The sequence below is a fragment of the Bombina bombina genome, chromosome 3 (genome assembly GCF_027579735.1).
Source record: "Bombina bombina isolate aBomBom1 chromosome 3, aBomBom1.pri, whole genome shotgun sequence".
Lineage (NCBI taxonomy): Eukaryota > Metazoa > Chordata > Amphibia > Anura > Bombinatoridae > Bombina > Bombina bombina.
The window spans coordinates 181,928,584-181,953,219 of record NC_069501.1 but is presented as its reverse complement, the minus strand read 5'-3'; positions in this window follow the sequence as shown (position 1 = coordinate 181,953,219).

Below are 24,636 nucleotides of genomic sequence, written 5' to 3'. Positions count from 1 at the left end.
TCAGGCCGTAGATGAGTGTGAAGAGGAAGAGTTGTGGTGTCCATCACCACCAGAAACAGCCTTATCAGCATCGCTTGCTGGACCTGCGGCAACGCAGGAAGAGGATTCTGAGGAAGAGGAGTCAGAGGAGGAATGTGGCTTTGAGGAGGAGGAAGACCAAGCACAACAGGCATCCCAGGATGCTCGTTGTTGTCACCTATCTGGTACCCGTGGTGTTGTATGTGGCTGGGGGGAAGAAGATACCTTCAGTGACATCAGTGAGGATGAGGAACAGGACATGATTAGCTCGGCATCCAACCTTGTGCAAATGGGGTCTTTCATGCTGTTGTGCCTGTTGAGGGACCCTTGTATGAAAAAGCTGAAGGAGAACAACCAGTACTGGGTGTCCATGCTACTAGACCCCCGGTATAAGCATAAAGTGACTGAAATGTTACCAAATTCCCGCAAGTCGGAAAGGATGGAGCAGTTCCAAAATAAATTAAAAACTATGCTTTACACAGCGTATAAGGGTGATGTCACAGCACAATGGGAATCTAACAGGGGAAGAGATGAAAGTAATCCTCCTCCTCCTGCGACCAGGGCAGCAAGGAAAGGACGCTTTCCTGACGTGTTGTATATGGAGGACATGCAGACCTTTTTAACTATGCATCGCCAGAGCCTTTCGGGATCCAGCCTCAGAGAAAGACTCAACCGACAGGTAGCAGACTACCTAGCATTAACTGTGGATCTCGACACTCTGAGGAGCGATGGACCCCTTGACTACTGGGTGTGCAGGCTTGACCTGTGGCCTGAGCTATCCCAATTTGCAATCGAACTTCTGGCCTGCCCCACTTCAAGTGTCCTGTCAGAAAGGACCTTCAGTGCAGCAGGAGGTTTTGTCACTGAGAAGAGAAGTTGCCTAGGTCAAAAAAGTCTTGATTATCTCACCTTTATTAAAATGAATGAGGGATGGATCCCGAAGGGACTGACATTGGGCGATACATTTGAGTAAAAAAGGCCTGATGATGAGATGAGCTGCCTTGGGCTACAAATGGTACACACGCTGGCGTATTTTTTCTTAGAATGCCGGATGACTTGCGTGACAGCGGCTGCAACAATACCGAATTTTTCAGGCATTTGGACATGCCTAATTTTTCTGGCCTCTGGTGCTGAACTGTGGCTACAAAACCCAAACCAAAAAAAGGCACATAACAGTGATGAAACTGTTAAGAATAGTACTCAGTCATTAACACACCACTCATATCTGGTGGCACAGTAGATTGCACGCGCAGTACCCCAAATTTGAAGTAGGGGGACCGACCAAGCATCTTTTTCATCTCACGGTTCTGAAAAATTATCTATGGGTTCCTAAAAACGATGACATTCCTGTACTCGATTGTGGAAAAGGATGTCATATGTAGTGTTTCATGCTGTTGTGCCTGTTGAGGGTCGTGGACCATCGTATAAAAAGGCTGAAGGAGAACGACCTGTACTGGGTGTCCAAGCATGTTTTTTGTTCAATTTCCTGGTTCCTAAAAATTATCTCTGGGTTCCTAAAATCAATGCCATATCTGTAATCTATTGTGCAAATGGATGGCATATGTGGTGTTTCATGCTGTTGTGCCTGTTGAGGGTCACTGTTGTGCCTGTTGAGCAGCTGCAACAATACCGAATTTTTCAGGCATTTGGACATGCCTAATTTTTCTGGCCTCTGGTGCTGCACTGTGGCTACAAAACCAAAACCAAAAAGGCACATAACAGTGATGAAACTGTTAAGAATAGTACTCAGTCATTAACACACCACTCATATCTGGTGGCATAGTAGATTGCACGCGCAGCGCCCCAAATTTGAAGTAGGAGGACCGACCAAGCATCTTTTTCCATCTCACGGTTCCGAAAAATTATCTATGGGTTCCTAAAAACGATGCCATACCTGTACTCGATTGTGCAAAAGGATGTCATATGTGGTGTTTCATGCTGTTGTGCCTGTTGAGGGTCGTGGACCATCGTATAAAAAGGCTGAAGGAGAACGACCTGTACTGGGTGTCCAAGCATGTTTTTTGTTCAATTTCCCGGTTCCTAAAAATTATCTCCGGGTTCCTAAAATCAATGCCATATCTGTAATCTATTGTGCAAAAGGATGGCATATGTGGTGTTTCATGCTGTTGTGCCTGTTGAGGGTTGTGGACCATCGTATAAAAACGCTGAAGGAGAACGACCTGTACTGGGTGTCCAAGCATGTTTTTTGTTCAACTTCCCGGTTCCTAAAAATTATCTCCGGGTTCATAACATCAATGCCATATCTGTAATCTATTGTGCAAAAGAATGGCATATGTGGTGTTTCATGCTGTTGTGCCTGTTGAGGGTCGTGGACCATCGTATAAAAAGGCTGAAGGAGAACGACCTGTACTGGGTGTCCAAGCATCTTTTTCCATCTCCTGGTTCCTAAAAATTATCTCCGGGTTCCTAAAATCGATGCCATACCTGTACTCTGTTGTTCAAAAGGATGGCATTTGTGGTGTTTCATGCTGTTGTTTCTGTTGAGGGTCCTGGACCCTCGTATATAAAGGCTGAAGGAGAACGACCTGTACTGGGTGTCCAAGAATCTTTTTCCATCTCCCGGTTCCTAAAAATTATCTCCGGGTTCCTAAAATGGATGCCATACCTGTACTCTATTGTTCAAAAGGATGGCATATGTGGTGTTTCATGCTGTTGTTTCTGTTGAGGATCCTGGATCCTCATCTAAAAATGCTGAAGGAGAACGCCCTGTACTGGGTGTCCAAGCATCTTTTTCCATTTCCCGGTTCCTAAAAATTATCTCTGGGTTCCTAAAATGGATGCCATACCTGTACTGGATTGTTCAAAAGGATGGCATATGTGGTGTTTCCTGCTGTTGTTTCTGTTGAGGGTCCTGGACCCTCGTTTAATAAGGCTGAAGGAGAACGAAGTGTGCTGGTTGTCCAAGCATCTTTTTCCATCTCCCGGTTCCTAAAAATTATCTCCGGTTTCCTAAAATCGATGCCATACCTGTACTGGATTGTTCAAAAGGATGGCATATGTAGTGTTTCCTGCTGTTTTTTCTGTTGAGGGTCCTGGACCCTCATATAAAAAGGCTGAAGGAGAACGACATGTACTGGGTGTCCAAGCATCTTTTTCCATCTCCCGGTTCCTAAAAATTATCTCCAGGTTCCTAAAATGGATGCCATACCTGTACTCTATTGTTCAAAAGGATGGCATATGTGGTGTTTCATGCTGTTGTTTCTGTTGAGGGTCCTGGACCCTCATCTAAAAAAGCTGAAGGAGAACGACCTGTACTGGGTGTCCAAGCATCTTTTTCCATCTCCCGGTTCCTAAAAATTATCTCTGGGTTCCTAAAATGGATGCCCTACCTGTACAGGATTGTTCAAAAGGATGACATATGTGGTGTTTCCTGCTGTTGTTTCTGTTGAGGGTCATGGACCCTCGTATAAAAAGGCTGAAGGAGAATGAAGTGTACTGGTTGTCCAAGCATCTTTTTCCATCTCCCGGTTCCTAAAAATTATCTCCGGGTTCCTAAAATCGATGCCATACCTGTACTGGATTGTTCAAAAGGATGGCATATGTGGTGTTTCCTGCTGTTCTTTCTGTTGAGGGTCCTGGACCCTCGTATAAAAAGGCTGAAGGAGAACGAAGTGTGCTGGTTGTCCAAGCATCTTTCTCCATCTCCCGGTTCCTAAAAATTATCTCCGGGTTCCTAAAATCGATGCCATACCTGTACTGGATTGTTCAAAAGGATGGCATATGTGGTGTTTCATGCTGTTGTTTCTGTTGAGGGTCCTGGACCCTCGTCTAAAAAGGCTGAAGGAGAACGAAATGTACTGGTTGTCCAAGCATCTTTTTCCATCTCCCGGTTCCTAAAAATTATCTCTGGGTTCCAAAAATGGATGCCATACCTGTACTGGATTGTTCAAAAGGATGGCATATGTAGAGTTTCCTGCTGTTGTTTCTGTTGAGGGTCCTGGACCCTCGTATAAAAAGGCTGAAGGAGAACAAAGTGTACTGGTTGTCCAAGCATCTTTTTCCATCTCCCGGTTCCTAAAAATTATCTCTGGGTTTCTAAAATCGATGCCATACTTGTACTCTATTGTGTAAAAGGAAGTAACCTTACCATGGGTCCCTATGCATGTCTTGTTGTTAAATTTTGTCAGGGTAATCAGGCAGGCCGTATAGACCTCCCCCGATAGGTGGAGTAACAGGTATAAAAGTGCTAAGAATAGTACAACTTAACACAACCTAGTTACCATGGGTCCCAGACCGCATGTCTTGTTGTTATATTTTGTCAGGGTAATCAGGCAGGCCGTATAGACCTCCCCCGATAGGGGGAGTTACAGGGATTAAAGTGCTAAGAATAGTACTACTTAACACAACCTAGTTACCATGGGTCCCAGACCGCATGTCTTATTGTTATATTTTGTCAGGGTAATCAGGCAGATCATATAGACCTCCCCCGATAGGGGGAGTAAAAGGGATTAAAGTGCTAAGAATAGTACTACTTAACACAACCTTACCATGGGTCGCAGACAGCATGTCTTATTGTTATATTTTGTCAGGGTAATCAGGCAGGCCATATAGACCTCCCCAGATAGGGGGAGTTACAGGGATTAAAGTGCTAAGAATAGTACTACTTAACAAAACCTTACCATGGCTCCTAGACCGCATGTCTTGTTGTTATATTTTGTCAGAGTAATCATGCAGGCCATATAGACCTCCCCCGATAGGAGGAGTTACAGGGATTAAAGTGCTAAGAATAGTACAACTAAACACAACCTAATTATGATGGGTCCCAGACTGCATGTTTTATTATTATACTTTGTCAGGGTAATCATGCAGGCCATATAGACCTCCACCGATATGGGGAGTAACAGGTATTAAACTGCTAAGAACAGTACTACTTAACACAACCTAGTTACCATGGGTCACAGACCGCATGTCTTGTTGTGATACTTTGTCAGGGTAATCATGCAGCCCATATAGACCTCCCCCGATATGGGGAGTAACAGGTATTAAACTGCTAAGAACAGTACTACTTAACACAACCTAGTTACCATGGGTCACAGACCGCATGTCTTATTGTTATATTTTGTCAAGGTTATCAGGCAGGCCATATAGACCTCCCCTGATAGGGGGAGTTACAGGGATTAAAGTGCTAAGAATAGTACAACTAAACACAACCTAATTATGATGGGTCCCAGACCGCATGTTTTATTATTATACTTTATCAGGGTAATCATGCAGGCCATATAGACCTCCACCGATATGGGGAGTAACAGGTATTAAACTGCTAAGAACAGTACTACTTAACACAACCTAGTTACCATGGGTCCCAGACCGCATGTCTTGTTGTAATGCATTGTCAGGGTAATCAGGCAGGCCATATAGACCTCACCTGGTAGGGGGAGTTACAGGCATTAAAGTGCTAAGAATAGTACTACTTAACACAACCTAGTTACCATGGCTCCCAGAGCGCATGTTTTATTATTATACTTTGTCAGGGTAATCATGCAGGCCATATAGACCTCCCCCAATATCGGGACTAACAGGTATTAAAGTGCTAAGAACAGTACTAATTAACACAACCTAGTTACCATGGGTCCCAGACCGCATGTCTTGTTGTTATGCTTTGTCAGGGTAATCATGCAGGCCATATAGACCTCAACCGATAGGGGGAGTAAAAGGGATTAAAGTGCTAAGAATAGTACTACTAAACACAACCTAGTTACCATGGGTACCAGACCGCATGTCTTGTTGTTATATTTTGTCAGGGTAATCATGCAGGCCATATAGACCTCCCCCGATAGGTTGGAGTAAAAGAGATTAAAGTGCTAAGAATAGTACTACTAAACACAACCTAATTATGATGGATCGCAGACCGCATGTTTTATTATTATACTTTGATAGGGTAATCATGCAGACCATATAGACCTCCCCCGATAGGGGGAGTAACAGGTATTAAAGTGCTAAGAATAGTACTACTTAACACAACCTAATTACCATGGGTCCCAGACCGCATGTCTTGTTGTTATACTTTCTCAGCGTAATCATGCAGGCCATATAGACCTACACAGATAGGGGGAGTAACATGGATTAAAGTGCTAAGAATAGTACTAATATAAACACAACCTAGTTACCATGGATCCCAGACCGCATGTCTTGTTGTTATAATTTGTCAGAGTAATCATGCAGGCCATATAGACCTCCCCCGATAGGGGGAGTTACAGGGATTAAAGTGCTAAGAATAGTACTACTTAACACAACCTTGTTACCATGGGTCCCAGACCGCATGTTTTATTATTATACTTTGTCAGGGTAATTATATATCTATCAAATCGATCTATTTATCTTCTATCGATTCTATCTAACTATCAATCTATGCATATCTATCTATCAAATCTATCTATCTCGTGGCCGGACTGATTTGAGACAGCCACTTGTGTTTCGGCCAAATTTGAAGTAGGAGGACAGACCAATCATATTCTTCCATCTCCCTGTTCCAAAAATGCAGGCCATATAGACCTCCCCCAATAGGGGGAGTAACAGGTAGTAAACTGCTAAGAATAATACTACTTAACACACCACGGGTCCCAGACCGCATGTCTTATTGTTATACTCTGTCAGGGAAATCATATATCTATTAAATCTATCTATTTATCTATCAAATATATCTAACTATCAATCGTTTCTATCAAATATACAGGGAGTGCAGAATTATTAGGCAAGTTGTATTTTTGAGGATTAATTTTATTATTGAACAACAACCATGTTCTCAATGAACCCAAAAAACTCATTAATATCAAAGCTGAATATTTTTGGAAGTAGTTTTTAGTTTGTTTTTAGTTTTAGCTATTTTAGGGGGATATCTGTGTGTGCAGGTGACTATTACTGTGCATAATTATTAGGCAACTTAACAAAAAACAAATATATACCCATTTCAATTATTTATTTTTACCAGTGAAACCAATATAACATCTCAACATTCACAAATATACATTTCTGACATTCAAAAACAAAACAAAAACAAATCAGTGACCAATATAGCCACCTTTCTTTGCAAGGACACTCAAAAGCCTGCCATCCATGGATTCTGTCAGTGTTTTGATCTGTTCACCATCAACATTGCGTGCAGCAGCAACCACAGCCTCCCAGACACTGTTCAGAGAGGTGTACTGTTTTCCCTCCTTGTAAATCTCACATTTGATGATGGACCACAGGTTCTCAATGGGGTTCAGATCAGGTGAACAAGGAGGTCATGTCATTAGATTTTCTTCTTTTATACCCTTTCTTGCCAGCCACGCTGTGGAGTACTTGGACGCGTGTGATGGAGCATTGTCCTGCATGAAAATCATGTTTTTCTTGAAGGATGCAAACTTCTTCCTGTACCACTGCTTGAAGAAGGTGTCTTCCAGAAACTGGCAGTAGGACTGGGAGTTGAGCTTGACTCCATCCTCAACCCGAAAAGGCCCCACAAGCTCATCTTTGATGATACCAGCCCAAACCAGTACTCCACCTCCACCTTGCTGGCGTCTGAGTCGGACTGGAGCTCTCTGCCCTTTACCAATCCAGCCACGGGCCCATCCATCTGGGCCATCAAGACTCACTCTCATTTCATCAGTCCATAAAACCTTCGAAAAATCAGTCTTGAGATATTTCTTGGCCCAGTCTTGACGTTTCAGCTTGTGTGTCTTGTTCAGTGGTGGTCGTCTTTCAGCCTTTCTTACCTTGGCCATGTCTCTGAGTATTGCACACCTTGTGCTTTTGGGCACTCCAGTGATGTTGCAGCTCTGAAATATGGCCAAACTGGTGGCAAGTGGCATCTTGGCAGCTGCATGCTTGACTTTTCTCAGTTCATGGGCAGTTATTTTGCGCCTTGGTTTTTCCACACGCTTCTTGCGACCCTGTTGACTATTTTGAATGAAACGCTTGATTGTTCGATGATCACGCTTCAGAAGCTTTGCAATTTTAAGAGTGCTGCATCCCTCTGCAAGATATCTCACTATTTTTGACTTTTCTGAGCCTGTCAAGTCCTTCTTTTGACACATTTTGCCAAAGGAAAGGAAGTTGCCTAATAATTATGCACACCTGATATAGGGTGTTGATGTCATTAGACCACACCCCTTCTCATTACAGAGATGCACATCACCTAATATGCTTAATTGGTAGTAGGCTTTCGAGCCTATACAGCTTGGAGTAAGACAACATGCATAAAGAGGATGATGTGGTCAAAATACTCATTTGCCTAATAATTCTGCACTCCCTGTAAATTGCAGCTATTGATCTATGTAATTCGTATCTATCAAATGTATATTGCATCTTTTGATCATTGTAAGTCATATCTATCAAATGTATATTGCATCGATTGATCTATGTAATTCATATCTATCATCAAATGTATATTGCATCTATTGATCTATGTAATTTGTATCTATCATATGTATATTGCATCTTTTGATCTATGTACTGTATGTATCTAACTATCAAATCTATCTAACTCGTGGTTGTGCAAATGGACTGTTTGCAGTTGTTTGTGGTGCGTTACACGGGGAGTTTGGTCTGTCACTGTGAAGCGGGCGTAACCCTTACACTACCTGATCGATACAACATCATACCTGATGTTTTAAAGCACGTTATTAAAAAAAAAAATAGGAATGTTAGGTGATTAAGGCCCTTTATGGCTTAAAACCAGACTCTGCATCAACTATGTAATTTTCCTTGGGAGTTTTGCCATGGATCCCCCTCCGGCATGCCACAGTCCAGGTGTTAGTCCCCTTGAAACAACTTTTCAATCACTATTGTGGCCAGAAAGAGTCCTTGTGGGTTTTAAAGTTCGCCTGCCTATTGAAGTCAATGGCGGTTCGCGCGGTTCGCACGGTTCGCCGGTTCGCGAACAGTCGCGGAAGTTTGAGTCCGCCGTTCGCGAACCAAAATTTTAAGGTTCGCGACATCACTACCCATGAAGAATAATTTCCAGGAGTTATGGATCATGGACTCTCACTACCTGTATGAAGTTAAATAATTTTTTTCCAGAATTTTGGAAAAAATAATCATTTGGAACATAAAATAGTAGGCCAGATTACGCGTTTTGTGTTATGAGCGGCTCGCTACTAACTTGCAAGTTATTTCCACCGCTCACCTTTAATAGCGCTGCTATTACAGGTTTGCAAAAACCCGGCGTTAGCAGGCAATATGGCAGCGTTGAGCTCCATACCACACACAAATACCAGCACTCCTTTGAGCTGGTTTTACGTGCTCGTGCACGATTTCCCCATAGACATCAATGGGGAGAGCCGGCTAAAAAAAGCCTAACACCTGCAATAAAGGAGCGTAAAGCTCCGTAACGCAGCCCCATTGATTCCTATGGGGAAAGAAAAGTTATTTTTACACCTAACACCCTAACATAATTCCTGTGTCTAAACACCTCTAATCTGCCGCCCCCGACATTGCCGCCACCTACATTACACTTAGTAACCCCTAATCTGCCACCCCCGACATCGCTGCCACCTACATTACACTTATTAACCCCTAATCTGCCACCCCCAATGTCGCCGCCACATACCTACACTTATTAACACCTAATCTGTCGCCCCCAATGTCGCCGCCACCTACCTACACTTATTAACCCCTAATCTGCCAACCCCAATGTCGCTGCAACCTACATAAATTTATTAACCTCTAATCTGCCGCCCCCAACATTGCCGCCGCCACTATGCTAAAGTTATTAACCCCTATACCTCTGGCCTTCCACATCACTAACACTAAATAAATATATTAACCCCTAAACCTAACCCTAAATCTAACCCTAACTCTAACTTTAATATAATTAAAATAAATCTAAATAAAACTTACTATCATTAACTAAGTAATTCCTATTTAAAACTAAATACTTACCTATAAAATAAACACTAAGCTAGCTACAATATAACTAATAGTTACATTGTAGCTATCTTAGGTTTTATTTTTATTTCACAGCTAAGTTTGTATTAATTTTAACTAGATAGACTAGTTAGTAAATAGTTATTAACTATTTACCAACTACCTAGTTAAAATAAATACAAATTTACCTGTAAAATAAAACCTAACCTGAGTTACACTAACACCTAACGTTACACTACAATTAAATACATTGCATTAATTAAATTCAATTAACTAAATTACAAAAAAACCCCACTAAATTATACAAAATAAAAAGAAATGATCAAATATTGAAACTAATTACACCTAATCTAATAGCCCTATCAAAATAAAAATGCCCCCCCAAAATAATAAAATACCCTAGCCTAAACTGAACTGCCAATATCCCTTAAAAGGGCCTTTTGTAAGAAATCAGCTCTTTTACCTGTAAAAACTATTTAAAAAAACAACCCTCCCAACAGTTAAACCCACCACCCACACAACCAAACCCCCCAAATAAAATCCTATCCAAAAAACCTGAAAAAGGACATTTGGATGGGCATTGCCCTTAAAAGGGCATTTAGCTCTTTTGCTTTGCCCAAACCCCTAAGCTAAAAATAAAACCCACCCAATAAACCCTTAAAAAAACCTAACACTAATCCCCGAAGATCCACTTACAGTTATTGAAGACCGGACATCCATCCTCATCAAGCCGGGAGAAGTCTTCATCCAAGCGGGCAGAAGTCCTCAAAGAAGCCGGGAGAAGTCTTCATCCAAGCGGCAAGAAGTCGTCCTCCAAAATAGCAGAAGTCTTCATCAAGACGGCATCTTCTATCTTCATCCTTCCAACGCAGAGCGACTCCATCTTCAAGACATCCGGCGCGCAGCATCCTCTTCATACAGTCCCAGCTGTACACTGAAGGTTCCTTTAAATGATGTCATCCAAGATGGCGTCCCTTGAATTCCGATTGGCTGATGGAATTCTATCAGCTAATCGGAATTAAAGGTCAATAAAATCATATTGGCTGATGCAATCAGCCAATAGGATTGAGCTTCAATCCTATTGGCTGATCTAATCAGCCAATAGGATTGAGCTCACATTCTATTGGCTGTTTCAATCAGCCAATAGAATCCAAGCTCAATCCTATTGGCCCTTAAATGCCTATTCAAATGCCCTTTTCAGGGCAATGGGGAGCATAGTTTTTTTAGATTGGATTTTATTTGGGAAATTTGGTTGTGTGGGTGATGGGTTTTACTGTTGGGGGGGTTGTTTTTTTTTTTTTTTACAGGTAAAAGAGCTGATTTCTTTAGGGCAATGTCCCGCAAAAGGCCCTTTTAAGGGCTATTGGCAGTTTAGTTTAGGCTAGGTTTTTTTTTATTTTGGGGGGCTTTTTTATTTTGATAGGGCTATTAGATTAGGTGTAATTAGTTTAAATATTTGTTAATTTCTTTTTTATTTTGTGTAATTTAGTGTTTTTATTTTTTGTAATTTAGTTCATTGTATTTAATTAACCCCTTAATGACCACAATGTACCCTGTATGTCACTGGTCGTTAAGGGTTTTTTCAAGACATAATAGCACAAGTCTACCAAGAACACGCTATTAATACCCTCCCTCCAGCAGGCTTTGTGGAATAGAGCAGTCTCAACACTGGTGGCAAGACTGCGCTATAAAACAATCAAGTCCCAAAAAAAGGCCAGTGACATACAGGGTACATCGCTGGTCCTTAAGGGGTTAATGTAATTTATTTAATTGTAGTGTAATGTTATGTGTTAGTGTAAGACAGGTCAGGTTTTATTTTACAGGTAAATTTGTATTTATTTTAACTAGGTAGTTAGTAAATAGTTAATAACTATTTACTAACTGATCTACCTAGTTAAAATAAATACAAACTTAGTTGTGAAATAAAAATAAAACCTAAGATAGCTACAATGTAACTATTAGTTATACTGTAGCTAGTTTAGGGTTTATTTTAAAGGTAAGTATTTAGTTTTAAATAGGAATTATTTAGTTAATGATAGTAATTTTTATTTAGATTTATTTTAATTACATTAAAGTTAGGGGTGTTAGGGTTAGACTTTGGGTTAGGGTTAGGTTTAGGGGTTAATAACTTTAGTATAGTGGCGGTGGGTACGTTGGGGGTGGCATATTAGGGGTTCATAATATTTAACTAGTGTTTGCGAACCCAGAGTGCGGCGGTTTAGGGGTTAATATGTTTATTATAGTGGTGGTGATGTCCGGAGCGGCAGATTAGGGGTTAATATTTTTATTATTGTGTTTGCGATGCGGGAGGGCCTCGGTTTAGAGGTTAATAGGTAGTTTATGGCTGTTAGTGTACTTTGTAACACTTTAGCTATGAGTTTTATGCTACAGCTTTGAAGTGCAAAACCCATAACTACTGACTTTAGATTGCGGTACGAATCTTGTCAGTATAGGCTGTACCGCTCACTTTTTGACCTCCCAGGCAAAACTCATAATACCGGCGCTATGGAAGTCCCATTGAAAAAGGAATTTTTGAAATGTGAAGTAGTTATGTTGCGTTACGGCCAAAAAAGTGTGCGGTACAGCTATTCTGACAAGACTCGTAATAACAACGGTAGTGAAAAAGCAGCTTTATGAGGCTTTTTCACTCATAACGCAAAACTCAAAAAAAAAAAACTACAAAATTCAGATACAAGGGGACTTGATAAACTTTTTCCTGATTTTCAGGTGTCATCCTTTCTATAAATGAAGGTATTGTGTATTTTTTGGAGGCAGGTGTTTGCAACTTTGCAACATTTGCTTATTTTAAGATGCTGCTGGTGGAGAATCCCTTTGTGATGCAGAAGAAGCAGATAAAATGTTTCTGGAATGGGTACATTGGAAAGAAAAGCTAATTTCACTTCCATTACAATGGTCCTCCTAATTTAACTCCACTGCATGCAAAGATGTGTTTTGTCATCCTGGTAGCATTTGGAAAAGCATATTTCTTTTGACAGTATTTAAAAATTTCAGGTTTTTTTATCAAAATAAATGCACTGAGGAAATGTTGGTCTGTTTAACTGAGAGGATGAGAAAAACAATTAGTGACCAGATCATAGGTAAACACTATGTGTGATGGGGGAGCAGAACAGTAGGTGGCATCAAGTCATTATTTAGATAAAGGTTGTAAAGATTATTATTATTATTCTTTATTTATAAAGCGCCAACAGATTCTGAAGCGCTGGCCATGGGCACAAAAAAAAAAGTACAAAGGAGAAACAATATAATAAAAAAATAGTTTTAAAGACAAATACAGGGGGAATTGAGGGCCCTATTCCTGTGGGAACTTACAATCTAGATGGGTAGGAGGATGGGAAAGAGGAGGTGGGGACTGCAAAGGTGAGAATGATATTAGTGAGGAGATAGATGAGGGCAACTGTTAGGTAAATGAAATTAATTTGTTACTGAGCCAGATGATAAGCTTCCTTGAACAAAAATGTCTTTAGGAAGCATTTAAAGGAGGACAGGTCGAGGAAGTGCGTTCCAGAGGGTGGAGCTATTGCATAGGTGGATGAGGAAAGATATAGAGTGCAATTGGATGTGGGTAATGAAGGACAGATTTGAGTCAAGTCAAGTGTGACTCCAAGGCAGTGGACTTGTGGTGATGGGAAGATAGTGGTGCCGACAACAGTGATAACAACATTTGAAACTGGAATAGAGTTAGAGGGGGGGGGGTTAGAAATATTTTGATCTTGGACATGTTTATTTTTAGGTGGTGAGAGGCCATCCAGGAGGAAATGCTAGATAAGCAGTCGCTGATGTGAGAATTGACAGAAGGAGAGAGTGCAGGGGTGGATCGGTAGATCTGGGTATCATCATCATAGAGGTGATAGTTGAAGCCATAGCTACTGATAAGTTTACCCAGTAAAGAAGTGTAAACAGAGAAGAGTAGAGGATCCAGGACAGAGCCTTGAGGTACTCCAACAGACAGAGACAATAGAGAGGAGTCACCAGCAAAAGAGACGAAGAAGGATCTGTTAGAGAGATAAGAGTGAATCCAGGAGAGGGCAGTGTCACAGAGCCCAAGGGAGCGGAGAGTCCAAAGGAGGAGGGGATGGTCAACAGTGTCAAAGGCAGCAGAGAGATCAAGTAAGATGAGTATAGATACTATAGAGTAGTAGCAATTGTTTTTAGCAGAAAGGAGATCGTTAGTAACCTTGATGAGGGCAGTCTCAGTTGAGTGTTGGAAACAGAAGCCAGATTGCAGGGGGTCGAGCAATAAGTTGGAGGACAAGAAGCGGGTTAGGCGATCGAAAACTAGTTTTTCAAGGATTTTTTAAGCTAGCGGGAACAGTGATATGGGGCGGTAGTTTGCAGGAGAGTTATGTTCAAGGGAGGGTTTTTTGAGGATGGTGGTGACTTTTGCATGTTTGAAGGAGGCAGGGAATGAACTGGTAGAAAGGGATAGGTTGAATATGTGAGTAAGAGCTGGAGTTAGGGTGGGAGACAGAGAAGGTATTAGATGTGAAGGAATAGGGTCAAGTGGGCAGGTAGTGAGCTGTGAGGAAGACAAAAGGGAACCCTCTTCCCTCTCAGTGGTTGGGAGGAGGGTGCAGAGAGTGGCAGAGGGGGTGACTGGGAGCAAAGGCAGGAGATTTCAGACTTGTGTTGTGATATTGCTTTGGATGGTAAGTGTTTTATTGAAAAAGTAGTCAGCCAGGTCTTGAGCACTGAATGCAGATGAAGGGGGTGGTGCATGTGGGTAGAGGAGAGAGTTGAAAATGGAGAAGAGTCTTTTAGGGTTTGAGGAGTAAGTGGATATAAGAGAAGAGAAGTAGATTTGCTTAGCTAAGTGAAGGACAGATGTGTAAGAATAAAGAATTAACTAATAGTGGATGAAATCAGGTTCAGAGCGGGATTTCCTCCAGGCACGTTCAGCAGTGCGGGGGCATTTTTGTAGGTGGCGTGTTTGCTGAGAATGCCAGGGCTGGAGCTGACGATGTGGGGCTTTGCGTAGTTGGGGAGGAGCAAGAGTGCCAAATGCAGAAGAGAAAGTATTGTTATAATGGGTTTTAGCAAGGTCAGGGCAAGATATCCTGGAAGTGTGGGGGAGGCGTTTTTGAATAAGGTTGGAAGTTGGAGAGGATCCACAGTGTGCAGATTGCTACAGGTGCAGGGGGGAGGGGGAGAAGTAGGTTTAGTCTGTATATTAAAATTAAAGGTGTGCAGATGGTGGTCTGAGATGGGAAATGGGCGACAGGCAACATCAGAGAGAGAGATCAGAGATAGGAGAATACCAGATGAATACAGTGTCCATAGCAGTGAGTAGGGAATAGGGAGGATTGTGAGAGGCCGAAAGAGTTAGTGAGTGAGAGAAGTTTAGAGGCAACAGTGGCAGATGGGTTATCAATGGGGATGTTGATAAACTAATGCAGTTAAAATATGGTTCAAGTTTTAGAATTGAGAGGAATTTAAACTCTTACCTTTCAATTAAGGCTTTAAATAAGAGGACAGAAACCACTTAATCAACTATACCAACAAGATGGAAAAAGCAAAATAAACTAAACATTTTTCCCTGTAGTACCCACTAGAGATTGAAATGCATATTTCTCTTTTGTTTGAGAATTGCCTCCTCTGTATTTTCTTACGGCTAGATTTAGAGTTTTGTCGGTAACGACCCGCGTAGCTAACGCTGACTTTTTTTTTCCCGCACCTTTTAAATACCGCTGGTATTTAGAGTTCACAGAAGGGCTGCGTTAGGCTCCAAAAAGGGAGCGTAGAGCATAATTTTCTGCCACTGCAACTCTCAATACCAGCGGTGCTTACGGATGCGGCCAGCTTCAAAAACGTGCTCGTGCACGATTTCCCCATAGGAAACAATGGGGCAGTTTGAGCTGAAAAAAAACCTAACACCTGCAAAAAAGCAGCGTTCAGCTCCTAACGCAGCCCCATTGTTTCCTATGGGGAAACACTTCCTAAGTCTGCACCTAACACCCTAACATGAACCCGAGTCTAAACACCCCTAACCTTACACTTATTAACCCCTAATCTGCCGCCCCCCGCTATCGCTGACCCCTGCATATTTTTTTAACCCCTAATCTGCCACTCCGTACACCGCAGCAACCTATATTATCCCTATGTACCCCTAATCTGCTGCCCCTAACACCGCCGACCCCTATATTATATTTATTAACCCCTAATCTGCCGCCCCCAACGTCGCCTCCACCTACCTACAATTATTAACTCCTAATCTGCCGACTGGACCTCGCCGCAACTCTAATAAATGTATTAACCCCTAAAGCTAAGTCTAACCCTAACCCTAACACCCCCCTAAGTTAAATATAATTTAAATCTAACGAAATAAATTAACTCTTATTAAATAAATTATTCATGTTTAAAGCTAAATACTTACCTGTAAAATAAATCCTAATATAGCTACAATATAAATTATAATTATATTATAGCTATTTTAGGATTAATATTTATTTTACAGGCAACTTTGTATTTATTTTAACCAGGTACAATAGCTATTAAATAGTTAATATCTACTTAATAGCTACCTAGTTAAAATAATTACAAAATTACCTGTAAAATAAATCCTAACCTAAGTTACAATTAAACCTAACACTACACTATCAATAAATTAATTAAATAAAATAACTACAATTATCTACAATTAAACCTAACACTACACTATCAATAAATTAATTAAATACAATACCTACAAATAAATACAATTAAATAAACTAACTAAAGTACAAAAAATAAAAAGAACTAAGTTACAAAAAATAAAAAAATATTTACAAACATTAGAAAAATATTACAACAATTTTAAACTAATTACACCTTACCAGCCCTTAAAAGTGCCTTTTGCGGGGCATGCCCCAAGGAATTCAGCTCTTTTGCCTGGAAAAAAAAACATACAATACCCCCCCAACATTAAAACCCACAACCCACATACCCCTAATCTAACCCAAACCCCCTTAAATAAACCTAACACTAAGCCCCTGAAGATCTTCCTACCTTGTCTTCACGACGCCGGGAATCAGCCAATCAGATTGAGCTTGCATTCAATTGGCTGTTCCGATCAGCCAATAGAATGCAAGCTCAATCTGATTGGCTGATTGGATCAGCCAATCGGATTGAACTTGAATCTGGTTGGCTGATTCCATCAGCTAATCAGAATTTTCCTACCTTAATTCCGATTGGCTGATAGAATCCTATCAGCCAATCGGAATTCGAGGGACGCCATCTTGGATGACGTCCCTTAAAGGAACCTTCATTCTGTTTTAGGACGTCGGAAGAAGAGGATGGATCCACGCCGGAGGTCTTGAAGATGGAGCTGCTCATCATCGGATGGAAGAAAATAGAAGATGCCACCTGGATGAAGATGTCTACCGGTCCGGATCTACTCTTCTGCCCGGATAGGATGAAGACTTCTGCCCGATGATGGACTTCTTCAGCCGCCGCTTTGATCAAGACTTCAGCTGGAGGATGGACGTCTTCATCCCCCGCTTGGGCTTGGATCAAGACTTCAGCCGGAGGATGGACGTCTTCCGCCCCCGCTTGGGCTTGGATCAAGACATCAGAGCCTGGACCGATCGGTGATACCCGGTGTGGTGAAGATAAGGTAGGAAGATCTTCAGGGGCTTAGTGTTAGGTTTATTTAAGGGGGGTTTGGGTTAGATTAGGGGTATGTGGGTGGTGGGTAGTAATGTTGGGGGGTATTGTATGTTTTTTTTTCCAGGCAAAAGAGCTGAATTCTTTGGGGCATGCCCCGCAAAAGGCACTTTTAAGGGCTGTTAAGGTAAAAGAGCTTTTCTATTTTAATTTTAGAATAGGGTACGGTATTTTTTTATTTTGGGGGGCTTTGTTATTTTATTAGGGGGCTTAGAGTAGGTGTAATTAGCTTAAAATTGTAATATTTTTCTAATGTTTGTAAATATTTTTTTTTTTATCTTTTGTAACTTAGTTCCTTTTTTATTTTTTGTACTTTAGTTATTTAATTGTATTTATTTGTAGGTATTGTATTTAATTAATTTATTGATAGTGTAGTGTTAGGTTTAATTGTAGATAATTGTAGGTATTTTATTTAATTAATTTATTGATAGTGTAGTGTTAGGTTTAATTGTAACTTAGGTTAGGATTTATTTTACAGGTAATTTTGTAATTATTTTAACTAGGTAACTATTAAATAGTTATTAACTATTTAATAGCTATTGTACCTGGTTAAAATAAATACAAAGTTGCCTGTAAAATAAATATTAATCCTAAAATAGCTACAATATAATTATAATTTATATTGTAGCTATATTAGGATTTATTTTACAGGTAAGTATTTAGCTTTAAATAGGAATAATTTATTTAATAAGAGTTAATTTATTTCGTTAGATTTAAATTATATTTAATTTAGGGGGGTGTTAGGGTTAGGGTTAAACTTAGCTTTAGGGGTTAATACATTTATTAGAGTAGCGGTGAGGTCCGGTCGGCAGATTAGGGGTTAATAATTGTAGGTAGGTGGAGGCGACGTTGGGGGCGGCAGATTAGGGGTTAATAAATATAATATAGGGGTCCGCGGTGTTAGGGGCAGCAGATTAGGGGTACATAGGGATAATGTAGGTGGCGGCGGTGTGCGGTCGGCAGATTAGGGGTTAAAAAAATTTAATAGAGTGGCGGCGATGTGGGGGGAACCTCGGTTTAGGGATACATAGGTAGTTTATGGGTGTTAGTGTACTTTAGACACAGTAGTTAAGAGCTTTATGAACCGGCGTTAGCCCAGAAAGCTCTTAACTCCTGGCTTTTTGCTGCGGCTGGAGTTTTGTCATTAGATTTCTAACGCACACTTCAGCCATGAATCTAAATACCGGCTTTAGAAAGATCCCATTGAAAAGATAGGATACGCAAATGGCGTAGGGGGATCTGCGGTATGGAAGAGTCGCGGCTGCAAAGTGAGCGTTAGACCCTTTCCTGACTGACTCTAAATACAAGCAGTAGCCCAAAACCTGCGTTAGGAGCCTCTAACACTGGTTTTGACGGTTAACGCCAAACTCTAAATCTAGGCATTAGTATTTAAATTGTATTTCAGGAATTGCTTGTCTTCAGGGTTCAGGAATTGCAATGATTTGAGACTTTACATAAAGTCTCATAAAGTCTCAGGCCCTGGGGTGGTAAAATATTTAAAACGGATCCGTCACCATGTTGAGAAAGCCGGCAATTCCAAGCTGCTGGCCTGAACTGGAGGCCATTGCTCACAAGGAATAAGCTAAGATTCCTTAGGAATGCTGCCAGAATCTGGTGTCTGGCTATGGATCTCACATGCAGAAGGTCATTACAGTAAAAGGGTGCTCTACTAAGTACTAAAGATGCTTGCCATGAATGGGTTGAATAATTTTGAGACTGCAGGAATTCATTAAAAGTTGCATTTTCAGATGAATTTGGGGAAACCACTTAAAGCATTTGTTGTGTTGAGAAATTTCAGTTGCTTTTGTTTGATCTGTTCATTGCAAACAGCTAAAAGTCTGTAAATTTTGTCAATAACCCTGATTTGCAATGGAGGTTAAATGATTTTTAATTACAACTGCATATACAGATATATATATATTGGAATTTCCATTTTGAGATACATAGAACATATTTTGCTATGTGCAGAACATTGGAATGTGAAATATATCCAGTAAATACATAGTTAAAACCTTTATTAAATATGAATATTGCATATATATGCTTTTACATGTTTTCATCATATTAATGGCAAAGGGCTCCAATTCACTTCTATATATTCCTATATATGTGTGCATATGTATTTATGTGTTTATACATGTCTGTAAATACATATATACACATATACTGTAAATAGATAAATACATTTGTACACATATAGGGGCATATATATCAAGCTCCGTATGGAGCTTGAAGCCCTGTGTTTCTGGCGAGCCTTTAGGCTCGCCAGAAACACCAGTTATGAAACAGCGGTCTAAAGACCGCTGCTCCATAGCCTGTCCGCCTGCTCTGAGCAGGCGGACAGACATCGCCGCAATTCAACCCGATCAAGTACGATCGGGTTGATTGACACCCCCTGCTGGTGGCCGATTGGCCGCGAATCTGCAGGGGGCGATGTTGCACCAGCAGCTCACAAGAGCTGCTGGTGCAATGCTGAATACGGAGAGCGTATTGCTCTCCGCATTCAGCGAGGTCTGTCAGTCCTGATCCGCACTGTCGGATCAGGTCCGACAGACCTTTGGTAAATAGACACCATAGCCTTTATAACTTTTGTGTGCAATTTGTTTTTTTAAAAATATTTTTTATTATATAGTGTTATTATGAGTGTAACTATACTTTGTAATGTATGTTTGATGTGTTTTGTGCAACCTTTATGTTTAGTGAAGTCAGGTAATCATTCTAGCATAAATAGTGATTGAGCTCAAGCGATTGCTGTTATTTTAAACTTGTAATTTGAGCAGTAAGCCCGACAAGTATCTAACCCAAAGTTGCTATCAGTTTATATATATTGTTGTTGGAGTTAAAGCTGGTATTTAAAGAATATCAGCATCAGAGGATAAGTAATATGGTGGTACCACCATATCAGAATTTCCAAATTCAATACACATCAAGTCTAAAAAGATTTTATGGATTAACTAATCCTGCATTGGGAGATGTGGAATGGACTAAGCACCTTAAAATGGTTTTAAAAGAACATGTTGTGAAAAACAAATACAACCCCAACCACTTTATAAAACAGATTACATTTTAGCCTGTAAATAATGATGTTTTCAGACAAAATCAATTGAATAGAAGTCAGTTAATCAAATAATATCAGCTCAATTTGATGTTTTTTTTTACAAACAATTATTAGAAAATCCTTTAAATGTTATTTTAGGTGGTGGTTTCAATTAGCAAAACTGGCTAGTTCAATTGCAAAATAAACATGAAGGAACAATTTGTAATTAATGTAATATTATGTTGCTGGCATAACACCTCATCTGGAAAATGTTAAACTGAAAAAAATAAAAAAATAAAAATATATATATATATAAATATATAAATTCCTAGACATACATTTATCCCCAAAAAGTTACAAAATATTAATATAAAAGCATCACAAATATTTAGCTTTTTTCCAGATTTCGGGGCACATTTATCAAGCTCCGTATTGAACTTGATGCCCCGTGTCTGAGGCGGTGCATAGAAATCGACAAAAATCAACCCGATCCAATACGATCGGGTTGATTGACACCCCCTGCTAGCGGCCGATTGGCCGTGAATCTTCAGGGGGCGGTATTGCACCAATGATAAATGTCGGCATTTATCGATGTGCAGCGTACATGATCCGCTATATTGGATCATGTCTGCTCGCACCATTATAAATAGGCTCCTTCATATTATTACATTATATGCTTTAATATATACATACATTAGGCTCCAGTTATGAAGCTGCAGAGGATCATGAATACCTGAAAACCTGTAGATAAAAAGTCATAAAACTGCTGTTTCCTAAGCTCTTAGCATCCACAAAGGTAATGAAGTCAAATCATTATGAACATGTTCCCCCAGATAATCGTCAGACCCTAATGTTATACTATTAGCCATGCACGTGCAGGTGCTGGATAATAATTGACAGCACATTGCTCATTCGCTGCCTGCTTGCCACAAAAAAGGGGGGTCAAGTTCCTTAGGTTGTAAGCTTGCCCACCAATCAGTTAATAACTTAGCCCCCTATAATTTATAAAAAAAGAAATATAAACTGCATTACATTATTAATATATTTTCTATGAAAGATCATATTGCTGTTTGCAATGTATATACCATGATACACATTATTTTTAGTAAGAAATACCACATTTTATATATTTTAAATATTTTCATAATTAATAAACTTAAGCTTTATCATTTTCATTCCTTTTCTAATTATCTTCTGTCTTAATTAGAGAATAAGAATTACTATTTGTAAAAATGAATATATCTACATTATTTCTTCCCCAAACAGTTTTTTTTTTCTTTCAGTCATCTGGCTTGAGGAGAAAATTTGTTAACCCTAAATAACCCTTTGAGTAATTGAAAATTATTACATTTTCTAGGCAGTAGATAAATGAGGAAATCACCTAGAGAAGGCTTGAAAGTGTGAAACGCTATTATAGTTATCACTCTCACATTGCATATTCCAGCTTGCTTTCATTAATTAAATCCAAAGAGAGGAGCTAAGTCATACCCAATGTCATTTTAATTGATTTCTTTAATTTCTCATATCCTTAAAGTTATGCCATTATGGAAATGGGATGCACAATATAAAAGCAGCATAATTTAACTCCAGTACAGTAATATTTTAAAAAGTTATATATAGAGGACAGCTAGAATGATATCTATGTCAGTAACAGACTATTTTTAATAAGAAACACATATTCAGTCATTTCTTAGCAAAACTTTTTACTAAAAGTATTGAGAACTTAATATTTTTTAGTTAAATGATTACTGTATAATATTATGAGCTAGATTATGAGTAGAGTGCTAATTAACGCTCCCGCTCGAGTGGGAAGCACATGTATTACAGGATGAAAGTAAAAAGTTTCGGAAAAGCGCTAACCCAACGCGTGCAAGAAGCCAAATTTGTAATATAGTTACACCGTTAACGTATTTTCCCAAACTTCAACTGAATGCGAAAAGTGGAAGAAAAGCACCCAACTCAACAAGTTGGGGAAATCTGATCACATTTTCTCAAGTGTGCTAACCTGACATTAAATATATATATATTTCACATTCCAATGTTCTTCACATTGCAGAATATGTTATATTTACTCAAAAACATATATATGATTACATATAGGTATAGATATAGGGCTTTGCTATCGCATTGTGCATTTGTAGCAGTTTTAAGTCTTAGTCCTGTGTATTTTTATAAAGCTGTATTTTACTATTTTAAACAAAAAATTATTCCTTTTTTGCCTGGAAAGCCGAGGGGCTAAAACCTACCTGCAATCACACGTAGAGTTGAGTTTCAGCTCTAATTAGTGTAAGTACCTGACTTGAATTGGAAGATTCTATATATAATCAGAGTGCACTATTGATTCTCTCTTCTTTCCTTTGAATATCCCCCCACCCCTGGAAACACAGCGTGGAATTACTTGGATCCTCCAAAACTTACCACATAAGAACTATATCCTTTACGGATCTTTGCACATTTTTTTGGACATTACAATGTTAAATATTTACAGTGCATACATAGTAAAATACATTATGAAATGTTAAAATTGAATAAAAATAAATGTCTTGTTTTTAGGTTTTTAAGTGGAAAGGAATCCAAAGTTTATACACATATGTATATATCTGTATACATGTGTGTATATATGTGTTTATATGTGTATATATGCATTTATATATATATATATATATATATATATATATATATAAACATAAATACACATGTATACATAAATACATGCATACATGTATATTTAAGTATATATACATGAAAGCCCTTTCTATTCAAAATGCCTTGTTATTTACCATATACCTTTTAACCCATATAAAAAAAATATTTATGTAAATAATTTCATATATATATACATATATATATATACTTTAATAAACAAATGCACTCACAGGACTTTTTTCAAAACAACAATGAATTTAATGTAACGTTTTCGGAGAAAAGTACTCCTTCATCAGCATAACAAACTTTTAAACAACTCACACTTATATAGTAAAAATACAACAAAAATTATCCCATACCTGTGTACAACTCAGTGGCGCCAAAGTGCTGTGTTGGAACGCAAACAGTGCGTTCCATTACAACCTGCACCGGAAGTTGTCAAAAACCATCACTTCCAGTGTGTACATAACAAAATATAACAAAATATATTATATTAACCTAAAGTGTGATAAATCAGCCTCTTTACAAGTGTAAATCTAACCACAATGTGCATTCCCTCTTTAGTACCTCCGCTTCTTAGCATATGCAACACTACATGTCATATGTAACACTAGTCGTGTGTAGCACTAACATATGCCACTATGTTCTAAGTGTTTATCTATGTGCTTGTGTTAATAGTGTAGTACCTGACAGATATACTTTTAGGTAGCGGACAATCCGTTTCCTGAGTTATTCGTATAGGCTGTCAATCCAAGAAGGGGGAGGAGTAATACCGGTCTGTGCAAAAAACAGGCTGTAGCCATGGTAACGGAACTGTTATATTGATAGCTCTGGATGTTTCCCTTAGTGCATGGAAATATAGATGACAGCTCAACTAGTGCTACTACTATCAATGTCGTGTATCAAATTTTTTGTTAAAAAAAACCCCTGCTAAATTTATGTTAGACAAGATGATCTGTACAGGTCTGTGTCTGTAAAATTACCAAATATGGGTAAGTACCCATGTGCATGAATAAACTAAAACGGAATTGCAAACCACCAATGGTTAACTTAAACAAATATATACAAAAATAACCAATAGTTAACAACATATAGATAACTCTGTTGCATTCATTATACTTAGCTGTCAACACTACTAGTGTGACCCTGTATATGTATCCCATAACTTATTTGAACCAGACATGAGGGTATAAGGCTATTATATAACCACACATAACATCAATTTATCTGTGCTTCTAGGAATACAGAAATGTATAGTCTGTAATTAACACAACTAAACCCCACAAATAATAGCCTGTCCCACGTTCTGTAGTCAACACCAGGCCTTAATTTCTCTCATTATAGATATGCGTCCATATGTGTTCTTGTGTCATAGAAAGACTTCACCAGGATTCCACCTATATGGATCA